Source organism: Linepithema humile, chromosome 5 (assembly GCF_040581485.1).
Source record: "Linepithema humile isolate Giens D197 chromosome 5, Lhum_UNIL_v1.0, whole genome shotgun sequence".
Classification (NCBI taxonomy): domain Eukaryota; kingdom Metazoa; phylum Arthropoda; class Insecta; order Hymenoptera; family Formicidae; genus Linepithema; species Linepithema humile.
This window is the reverse complement of record NC_090132.1, coordinates 31,081,360-31,092,672: the sequence shown is the minus strand read 5'-3', so window position 1 is coordinate 31,092,672 and position 11,313 is coordinate 31,081,360. Positions and strand designations below refer to the sequence as shown.

At 29.7% G+C, this 11,313-nt stretch overlaps 2 long non-coding RNA genes across 2 annotated transcripts; one reads left to right on the top strand and one right to left on the bottom strand.

The window, feature by feature from the left end:
* Positions 1–3,398: 3,398 nt before the first annotated feature.
* LOC137000104 (uncharacterized) lies at positions 3,399–4,265 on the bottom strand. Its single transcript, XR_010890397.1, has 3 exons — positions 4,129–4,265; positions 3,737–3,821; positions 3,399–3,509 (listed from the first exon to the last, which is right to left on the bottom strand). It is a non-coding gene; the product is annotated as an uncharacterized lncRNA (long non-coding RNA).
* Positions 4,266–4,636: 371 nt separating this feature from the next.
* Positions 4,637–7,576, top strand: LOC137000105 (uncharacterized). Its single transcript, XR_010890398.1, has 2 exons — positions 4,637–5,278; positions 5,613–7,576. It is a non-coding gene; the product is annotated as an uncharacterized lncRNA (long non-coding RNA).
* Positions 7,577–11,313: the final 3,737 nt, after the last annotated feature.

Genomic DNA, 11,313 nt, shown 5'->3' with positions numbered 1-11,313 from the left:
CATATAGCACATCGCGGTAACAGCTATATAATATTAAAACTATTTTATTTTTAAGCAAAAAATCGTGCGTGACCAATACTTTGTAATTCGTCAAATATCGAAATTGAATCCTACGTGAGATTTCATCGTGATCGCTTTGATTAGAAACGTGGGTGCGCGCTCGTTTTCAACGCGTAGCTTCACGATTATGCAAGACACAACGCGTGTACCGATCGATGAATACGTGAATACAAACAATCGCTCCTGGCCAGAGTAAAATTGCCGAAATAAACAAATAAATATTCGTCTCGAAAAAAATGTGTAATGTTGCGCAATCGTCTTTGCTAAAAGTGTCCTAGATGTACAAAGTATACGTGCAAATTATAAAAAAATAAAATAACATTTTCTAACATTGTATTAGGATTCTGCGAGAGACAATTTTTTGATGCAACATATTTATCAATGTTATATTAGATTATTATATATATATATATATATATATATATATATATATATATATATTTAAACAAATAATTGTATTTATCAGCTAGCATGTCTTAAGCTTCGTATCACGCACATTTTCATCAAAAAATAGAAAATGATCGAAAACATTTGTAATTAGTTAAGCCATCAAACAAAACAAAAGTTAATTTGTACATTTTTATTCTCAAAAATTATGAATTCATGTCGCAAAATTGTTATTATACACCAAATGCAAACAAGAAATAAAACGCATTTTGTACAGTAAAAATGAGTTATAAATTCAGCAACAGTTAAACATTGTTCAGGTGATTATAATTATAAAATTGCATTGAGAAAAGATGTAATGTATTATTATTTCTGTAGCTATTGTGCAGGAAGAACTCTTTTTTTCATGAACGTGTCTTTAAAAGGCTTTCGAATTTTATGATGCTTGGTGAAAGAAGAGAACCATTCGATAAAAGTCGATTATATCAATAATCATAGTTCTTCCATCGCATCAACGAGCTGCGCTTATGAAATCGTATTTTGATCATTTGTTTTTTTGTGCAAAAATTGTGCAAATTAAATAATTACTAATAAGATTAGGTAAAAAATATTTTTATGTTAAAAGTTATATTAAACATCATATTTAAAACATTGATATTTTCAGAATTTTTGTTTCTAAATTTGATCTTTTATAATTTATATCTAAGTATATTATATTCTCTTTATGTTTACATAATTTATATTTCAAAAATTTTGTAATTTTATGATTTAAGAATTTAATTTGAAATCTTTTACTATTAAGATGCAGAAAACATAATTTTATATTTTATTATTTATTTTGTAAAAATAGAAATTGGAAACTGTAATTGATAAATAAAAATACAAAGAATAATATCAATATTTCGTGTAATCATGCAAATATAATGAATATTCACTCACCAGTCGTTGTACTCTAGCAAAGTACATTCTTAGCTCTGTACCTCCCTAGAAATATTAATACATTAAAATAATATATTTTAGTTATTATAAATTATCAACGCGCGCATAAAATATATTTTATATATGTTTAGTACATATTATTTAATTATTTCTATTTCAAATAATAAATATTCAATAAACATTTTAATAAATATATTAATAAAATACTTTTAAATATTATGTATAATAAATATTTAATAAATCAAAATTTTTTTTTAAATTGTGTATGTGTATGTAATCATAATTATGTACATGTCTGAATAATAAACAAATAATTGTACTCACTAGCTAGAGTATTGCAGCTTGCTTTATTCGCTTGCATAAAGGAAATGCCGCTCTAAATTACACTGCATTAACTCCACCGAAGAATAGATAAATGTTGAAAACATGTTGTTACACACACTACTGAAGAAAGTCAGCTCACACACTTCATTTACGGGAAAATTATTTATATTGCAAATTTTTCTGGTTATGGTACACATGGAATGTAAATAAAATAAAAAATTCTACATTCCTATGGATACAATCGACGCTATATACGTAATCGGAGCAAGCAAAACAAACAATAATTTTCTTGACAATCACACCAAAATCGGATATTTTTATATTCTATATTTTATATTTTATATTAGGATTTCGCTATACCCTAACAGCACATCTAGATTCTGAGAATATTCGGAGGATATCACAAAATATATTGCGTACATTCTCAGAACATTCGATATACGTACTACGATATACTGAGTACATACTAAGAATGTTCCTATGTCCTACTTATTATAGTTCATAGTATATACTCTGAATATGCTTTAGTATATCTATAGAATTTCACCAGTATGTTATTGGTATATCACGCATACACACACGTACACACACACAATATATATATACAATATACATATATACACAATATACAGGGTGTCCCATTATAAAACATCCACGCAAATTACTCCGAAGATAAGGGTGATAGCAAAAAATAACCTTAACAAACGTTGTAGGATTAAAAGGGGGCCAACTGAGGGTGACCTTGACTTTGACCTCGCAGTTGATTTTCAAGGTTATTTGAAGGTCAGAGTAATTTTTTTAAATAGAAACCCCTATTTTTGATTCCAAAATCTAATAGCTGGTGTCACAAGAGCTTTTCAAAACACTATAATAAAGTTATTTTTCATTAAGTACTTTTTGAGTTATGAGGCTTGTAAATTACGGTATTTTGACATAAAATACAAAATATCTTGTAAAACATTCAATTTTTGGGAATCTTACCTTAATACTTTTATGCACAAAATAATGAGACGAATCAATTGGTTTAAAGAAAACACATAGTTGCTTTCAAGAAAAAATATGTAATTTGCAACATGCAACTGCATACTTTTTTTTAAAACCAATGTGTTTTTTTTTATACCAATTGATTCGTCTCATTATTTTATGCATAAAAGTATTAAGGTAAGATTCCCAAAAATTGAATGTTTTACAAGATATTTTGTATTTTATGTCAAAATACTGTAATTTACAAGCCTCATAACTCGAAAGTACTTAATGAAAAATAACTTCATTGTAGTGTTTTGAAAAGCTCTTGACACCAGCTATTAGATTTTGGAATCAAAAATAGGGGTTTTCATTTAAAAAAATTACTTTGATCTTCAAATGACCTTGAAAATCAACTGCGAGGTCAAAGTCAAGGTCACCCTCAGTTGGCCCCCTTTTAATCCTACAACGTTTGTTAAGGTCATTTTTTGCTATCACCCTTATCTTCGGAGTAATTTGCGTGGATGTTTTATAATGGGATACCCTGTATATATTTGTAGATGGGTTAGATTAGATTAGGTTATATTAATGTGTAATATTTACGTTTTAGAAATATATATTTATCATTATATATTTTTTTACATTTTATTTATATTTATATATATATTAATTTTTTTTTAAACTTGAATAAATAATTTTTAATTTTTTTATTCTTTATTCTTGATGTATGGTCTTACGGTATTCTCTCTTCTTACGTTCTTTAGCATGAGCTAACCATATTTTAATTGGGGCTGAGATCTGCTTATCTGTGACATCATGTGATTTTCGTATTACACCTGAAAAAGTAACATATTTTTATTATTTCTTCATTATTTATAAATAAATTATAACAAGTATGTAAAGGAGATGTAAAGGAAGAAAGAAAGATGTAAAGAAAGATGTAAAGGAGATGTAAGACGCACAATATGTCACACAAATTATCAAAAATAAATACAAAAAATGTTATTTTATGTTTGATAGAATATAATGTATAAAATAAATAGAATAAAAAAAGGATAATTACCTCTGATATGATGGAAGAAAGACCACATACGGAGAAAAAGACCGGTAACGGCAATATCGGAAATGACGTATCTAAAGTGATGTTACTATAGCAACATATATATACATATCCGTTAATAGCTATTATTCTGCGTAACTCAAAAATATATTCTGAGAATATACGAGAATATACGAAAAATAATATACTATCAGAGATATTAAAAGTATGTCCTGAGAATATACGAAAAATAATATACTATCAGAGATATTAAAAGTATGTCCTGAGAATATACGAAAAATAATATACTATAAGAGATGTTATAAGAATGTTCTCAGTATATTACGTATATGACGTATATTCACAGTATGAGTATAGAATATTCGAATGATATCATATGCTGTTAGAGTACTTACTCACTGAATTTGTACTGGGTACACACCGATTTCAATACACGAATAACGGTAGACGAAACGCTGTTAATTGTAAACATTCACGATAAATAATATACTCGATAATTACCCGTTGACTTTAATCGACACTCCTGTTAAACATACGCTCGTTATGTACTTTTAACGAATAAAATATATGTAAATCGCGCAATATTCACGTGTTTTGTGTTCCGAATTGACGCGATAAAAACTAACTAATATGGCCGCGAGAAAAGCGCGCACTGATATTGACTATGATCGATATCGACTTGTACAAATCTAATCTATGATCGATATCAACGTGTACCATTCTATAGCGCGTAACGCTGAATTTATCGATAATGATATTACGCGCGCCACCTTTCGGGCATCATCGGTAGTTTCTATTATGTAGTAATATGGAGTCTGTCTCGGAACCGTGAGTATATATGCTTTGCGACTAATTGCGTATTTTATCCATTAAAAATGCATAACGAGTGTGTATTTTGGCCGGGTATGTTGAGTAAAGTGACAGGCAATTGCCGGTACGTATTATAATACTTATTATCATATATTTTCGCCTTTTTTCGCGGCTATACGTGAATAGAAATCGATGTGTACGCAGGACAAAGCAATAACTGTAGATTCAAATAAAAATGATATCTATTTTTGCTTATGAGAATCAAAGTATTTTATGATTCTAATGTATTTTTTGTTAAATGTAGTTACAAATGTTTGTTACAAATTTTGTTCGCGCCGGAATCATCGGCCAAAGCATAACTGTGTTGTGTACATATCCATACATGACACAACTCCGCATGAACGTCAAAATAGTTGTTTCTTGTCACGCTTACTTGAAGCGTGCGTAGAGCACTGAATAGACCGCCATGTAAGGTTAAAATATTGTAATATGTGGAACTGAGTAGCGCCATAAAGTGCATTTTTTCTTGTTTTGTTTGTATTTTATATACCGCAATATTCAACGTGATTTTTGCACAAGTAACGTATGTAAGTAACGTTTGCTTGATAATGCAATAAAATGAGATTTCAGTATTCATCAATTTTCCAGTATTCATCCTCGATGAAGTTGATTTGAAATAATTTAAGGCGAAGTCTACGAATGAGAATAAGCAGAGCAAATTGCAACATATAGCTGGTAAGTATATAACGATTTCATTATTTAAATATATACATAATTTATGATTACATGCGCACGCGCGCGCGCGCGCGCGCGCGCGTGTGTGTGTGTGTGTGTGTGTGTGTAAATGATTAAATCGCATTTATTAAAATATTGTATTTATTGAAATATTTATTAGATATATGTATAATTACAACAATTGTTTATTAAAATGTTTAAGTAATTTATACAATTTATTGCACATAGTTATGTTTTGAACAAAATGGGAATAATTAAATAACGTGTAATAATGAACATATATAAAATATGTAACAATTTATAATAGCAAAAATATTTATATTAATTTTTCCAGACAATTGAAGGCGCATTTACTGTACGACCGATGAGTCCGATTATCGCTGAGTCCGGATACCGGTGAGTGAATTTATTCATTATGCATATATGTAGTCATACAAAACGATGATATATTATATAATTGTTAGAGACCGTTTTAACAATCATATTTGCTATATGGAATTTACATTCGTAAATAAGTAATAAAATATAAAATAATTTTCTCTCTATTCTAGTTGTGTCAAAAATTTCAAATTTTGCACAAGTTATGTATGTCATTTATTATTTTTAAATTATAAAATTAAATCAAGGAAATTTGAAAATATAAATTATGTAATCTATATATTTAAGAAAGTAGTGATACATTATATCTTTTCTCACTGTAACTTTATACTATTGCTTTTATAATTGCCTCAACAACTTTTAACCTCAACAACTTTTAATATCTTTGACTTAAACAATTTAAGTCATAGTTTAAATTGTAATAGTCAAATTTAAATTGTGCATTCTTCTATTTTAATAAATAATATACTTTACTTGTTTACTTTATTGTTATTTATATTCAAGAATATGCCAGGCATTTAAATTAGAATCCCTATTAAACGATTATGAAATAACAAGCATAATAATATATGACGATAATTATAGTGCAAAGTGCAGGTGACTATTATCATTTGTGCATTATTTAACTCATTCTCCCATTCATCTCTATCCCCCTTTGCCCATGTGTGTTGTTTTATTTATTTATGGTAATTGTGTAATAACACAATATATTTATAATTTTGTACTTGTTGAAGAATGGAGAAGCAAATTGCTTACTTTTATTTTCATAGACACTGTTGGTATTATACAAAATATCTCAAATTAACTGTATCACCCATTAATAGTAGATTTCTGAGGTTTCTTATATGGTAAAGATATAAAAATCAATATGTGACATGCCTGAGCGTGTAAATTTTTGACAATCTGATTAATCTATTTTAAAACACTTTGCATTTAAAAAATATTGTAGCTTCGACATTTTGGTATAAATATTTTCATCTGAAAATGATCTCAGGAATCTGTTATTAGTGTTGATATATGGGATTGACATATACGGTTAATCTGGGATATATATTATATCTTGTATAACATCACAATTATTATATTGCAATGTTTTTTAAGATCAAATGCTTAAAATTCAAAAATATGAAAAACATTTTCTTCTCTTTAAAATTTATTTAGTTTTCGAAATTTATTGTAAGACTCATTCCACGACCTTGGATCGTATTTGTTAAGATTTATAAATAAATAATGTTGTTATTTCATAGAACTACATAAAAAGCTAGATAAAATACTATGAAAATTTCTATAATACTTATAAAGGCATGGATTTGTTAAAATAAAATTGTACTTAAAGTATATTGTTAAAAATCATTAACAAAGAGTAGCAGTACTTTACTTTAATTTTTTCTTATATATGCTTTATATTCACATAATGTTAAATTTAATGAATATCATGGGAACCGTAATATAAATTTTTAGAATGCAAAGAAACATTGAAGTAGGATGCTTTAGTGTCGGAATGCAGAACCACTGCTACTGTATTTTTATTTATTTTTTGGTTTAACGATTTTTGCTATTATGTACCTTATATTTATTTTGTACTATTTTTAAACACATTTCGAAACTCTTTGAACTTTAAAAGAGAAAGACGTGATAGTCGCAGGGTGGGGTAATGCGTTCGAGAAGGTAGAGATACGCTCTTGGATGCTGGCCATTTCCTAATTGTGTAATCTTTCTGGCGTCCAGTCTGGCAAAACTTCTAACGGCTCTAATAGTTTTAATGGATGGCCTGTTTTTGCGTTTGTGATCAGAATCCTAGGAGTATTCTATTTGCGTGTCTATTCACGCGCGCATGTACTAAATGGCTTTAATAATTATTAGTATTAGGAAATTTCAGATGGTTAAGTAATTCAGACAGTTTGAATCTTGAGATTAAACATTTTATGTGCGTTATACTGCATAATAATGCAAAATGCCAATAGAGAGTAAACGATTAATATATCTTACAATGATGACTTACCTCATAGCTGCTCCACCGACGCTCGCTGCCCTTTGGATTTAGATTTACCTCTTTCTTCGCTCAGTATAACACAATTTATTCACGGAAACTCGATTAATTATTATTGCGCGATACTTTATACAGCACTCCCAACTGTACTTTGTCATATTAGGAGAAAGATATAACTTTAAAAATATTATCGCACGGAGCGGAAGGATACGTTCGACACTTTGTAGCGATCGAAATAGAAAACGATGGAGAGGAGGGAGATCGAAAATTGTGTAATTAACTTTTGCGCGCTAGTTGTTGTGGTTATGCTACGTTTCAACTATTTGAATATGTTTTCTACACTCAAGCAAAAAATACAAAAAATACTATACAATTGCGCTTTGTGGCATTTAGAGCATTTTTTTATACCTTTGTAATGTGCTATTGTAATGTGCAAACGTGAATATGCGTAAAAGTTAAAATGGAGAATAAATAGTTGCAAAATATCTGAAATATCTGAATCATTAAATGCAAAAGCTAATTAACAATACAAACTTTCAATTGATAGTTATTTATAGAAAATAATATTATCTCTTATTACGGTTGTGATTTCAAAGATAATTATAAGAGAGTAGTAGAGGTAGTAGAGATAAAAGAAATGAAAATGATAATACGTCAATACGGAATGCTTCGTTTGAGTACTGCCGTGTGAATGACAGCAGGGTAGTTTAATAGTGAACAGGAGATAACCCAAGTCGAAATATGAATTATAATACGGTAGCAGAACATGACAGAATTATAGAGCGCGTAGGCAACAGCATACGTACGCCGTGACATAGATCGCAAAAAATTAGCAAAAACAATCACCAAACGCCAGGTGTGCCAGATTTGAAACATTTAGTACATAAAATATTTTACGCGTTATAAAATTTCGAATAAAACTGTGTCTTACGGAAAGAAACTGTTGTGTACAAAGGTGTTGTTTTAATATATACTTATTATATAATTAAAAAAAATATTTAATACAAAAAATGTATTAAATGCACAAAAATATGTATATCCTGTTTCTCGTTTCATTTTCAATTTTAATTCCGACATTATTATCCGATATATTCCGATATTATTATCGGATCTTTTGTGCAATTTTGTAGATTTGTCCGTAGGTAACGCTAATGAATTTTTAAAACAAAGGTAAAAAATGCTATATAATAATTACCATTTGTAAAAATTATAATAAAATTCAAAGAATAAAAAGCAGAATACAAATTTTTTTGTAATACGTTAAATATCTTATGATATTTTATATATTTCAATCTTAATTCATGGTCTGTGAGGTGTTTGTGATCTACGACGCGGCATTGTGCGCAGTTATTAACTTGTTTTCATCTTGCCATTATTCATTGTGGATAACGCGCAAAATTAATCGTACAATTTTTTTATTTCCTTTCGTTATTGTTGCTTGTTTTAGAGTGTCGGATGAATTGTAGTTTCATACAATTGTGTTTTTTTCTTTATATTTTTGTCATCATGTGACAAAGTAGAAAATGTGAGAAAGTTAATGTCAGTAGTGCCATACAAAATATCGCGCCATCACCGTATTTTCGCGAGTGAGAGCTGTAAGGAAATCACCATTGATAGATCATTGAGAAGAAGAGGTGACGGTCCACAGGAGGTATGGAACGTCAGCGGAGCCAGTTTAATTAAAGTTTAATTAAGGTAAATAATTAAAAATAGCATGTAAATAACAAATATATAACTAATCAAATGCATATTATCAACAAAGAAAGCTATATTCAAAACTGTTTTCAGACTTATTTACAGCAAGATTAAAGTTTGCTACTTTTTCCTAAAAATTATCATAATTGTTGATAATAAGTCAGTAAATTGTATTAATTCTTTAGGATGCTAAAAATTATTTATTTTTATTTGTTATTTTAAGGAAAGATAAAAAGAAATTTAATCTAGTATTAGACAAAGTTTATCTTATAATAGTTTTCATTGCCACGTACAATATTGAAAAATCATAACAAGATCCGATAAAACACATGTTCTAGAATAGTGTAGAAATTTGAACGTTATTTTTCGGGTCTTAAATTTAGTAAACAATCTTTATTCATTCTTATAGAATATTTTATCGAATTTAAGATACACATGATATATAAAGTCAAACTGGAAAATTATGGTAAATCTCTTTTTCATGCGGCTGATATATTATAATAAAAATGCAGATTCTACCCTTCTTCGTTAGATCTTCCTTCTTTTTTTCTTGAAATTTCTGAGAGACCGTGCTTTGAGTCGCGCGTAGCTTCCTTATATTTATTTCGCTTTATTATACAGAAGGTTGATCTCTTCTCATATACAGCATAAAGGCATAACGCGAGGGGCAAAGAAACGACTAGTGTAGCTCAATTTCTTGATAGAATAAACCGGTAACGAATTCGATCTGGTAGTGTGAGGCATGTGAGGAAAATTTGACCGAATTTGGAGCAAAATTTTAACAATGTTCGAGAACGCTTGCGCGTACCGCAAAGAGCGGTAAACAACCGTCCGAATTAATTCCGACGCTTTTAAACGTCTCTCATATAAATCGGATAAAAGCAATTACGCCGGCGAAACTGCGAAATATCTCGTATCTCCACGAAGATTTGCTCGCGCAGGCTGTGCGAACTGTTTAGTACAGTGTTGTTCATGAGTAACGGTCAAAGGGCTGATTTCGATATTTCATAGAGTTTATAGAGTTTAGCAATTGCGAGATAGCTTTGGAGAAGTTTTAATGATTTTTAGACAATTGTTAATTTTTTGTCGCAAAAACATATTGGGATTTTTGAGAGAACTAGTTACTTAAGTTTATTATAAATGAAGTATCTAATATTTTTTCTCTCTCTTTATATATATATATATATACATATAGTAGTTAATGGTGCAAATTATCAAATTAATATATTATAATTATAACTTGTTACAATTGTCGTTTTCTAGTTGCAAATCTCTTTAAGAGTAATACATGCAAAAGATACACTACACATATATTTCGAATCTTTCGAAAAAATCTTTCGAATATGACAAAGATTGCTTCTTAAAATACAGGTTAATTTTAACGTATTAAATTTATTACATGCTAAAATGTGACTTATATCGCCTTCAAAATAATTTGAGATACTAGCAACAATATCTGACTTTGTCTATGATATTGCTATATATTATAGTGAGGGCATTTTCCTTTCTCTCTTTGTTTCTCTCTCTCTCTCTCTCTCTCTTGTTCGGCATTGTTGAATCGCGCTGTACACGGCTCAATTTCGCGAGGTATCTTACCCGTGCCAGAATACGATGCAATTTACAGCCCGAATTTGAATAATTCGATCGAAGTCGCCGGGCCACTCCTACCGCTGCGCCAACGCAAGTAAAATCTTCCCGCTAATTTATCGTTTATCATCTCCGCGGCGCGTCGTTAAAACCGCCGTAGCACGTACTTAGCGATAAAAGTACTTAACACTTGCGACTCGCAAAGCTTCGTCGGTAGGTGCACCAGGGGCCGATTTTGCGCCTTGGTTTACGACAACTTCCGTAGATGAGCCGGGGCATCACTCGATACAGCATTATTAACGTTAAACCCGCCAATTTAGGCCACTAATTTAGTGCCAATCCGTACGTGAGAGCATACCCCGAGTATACTATATGTTGGACACGG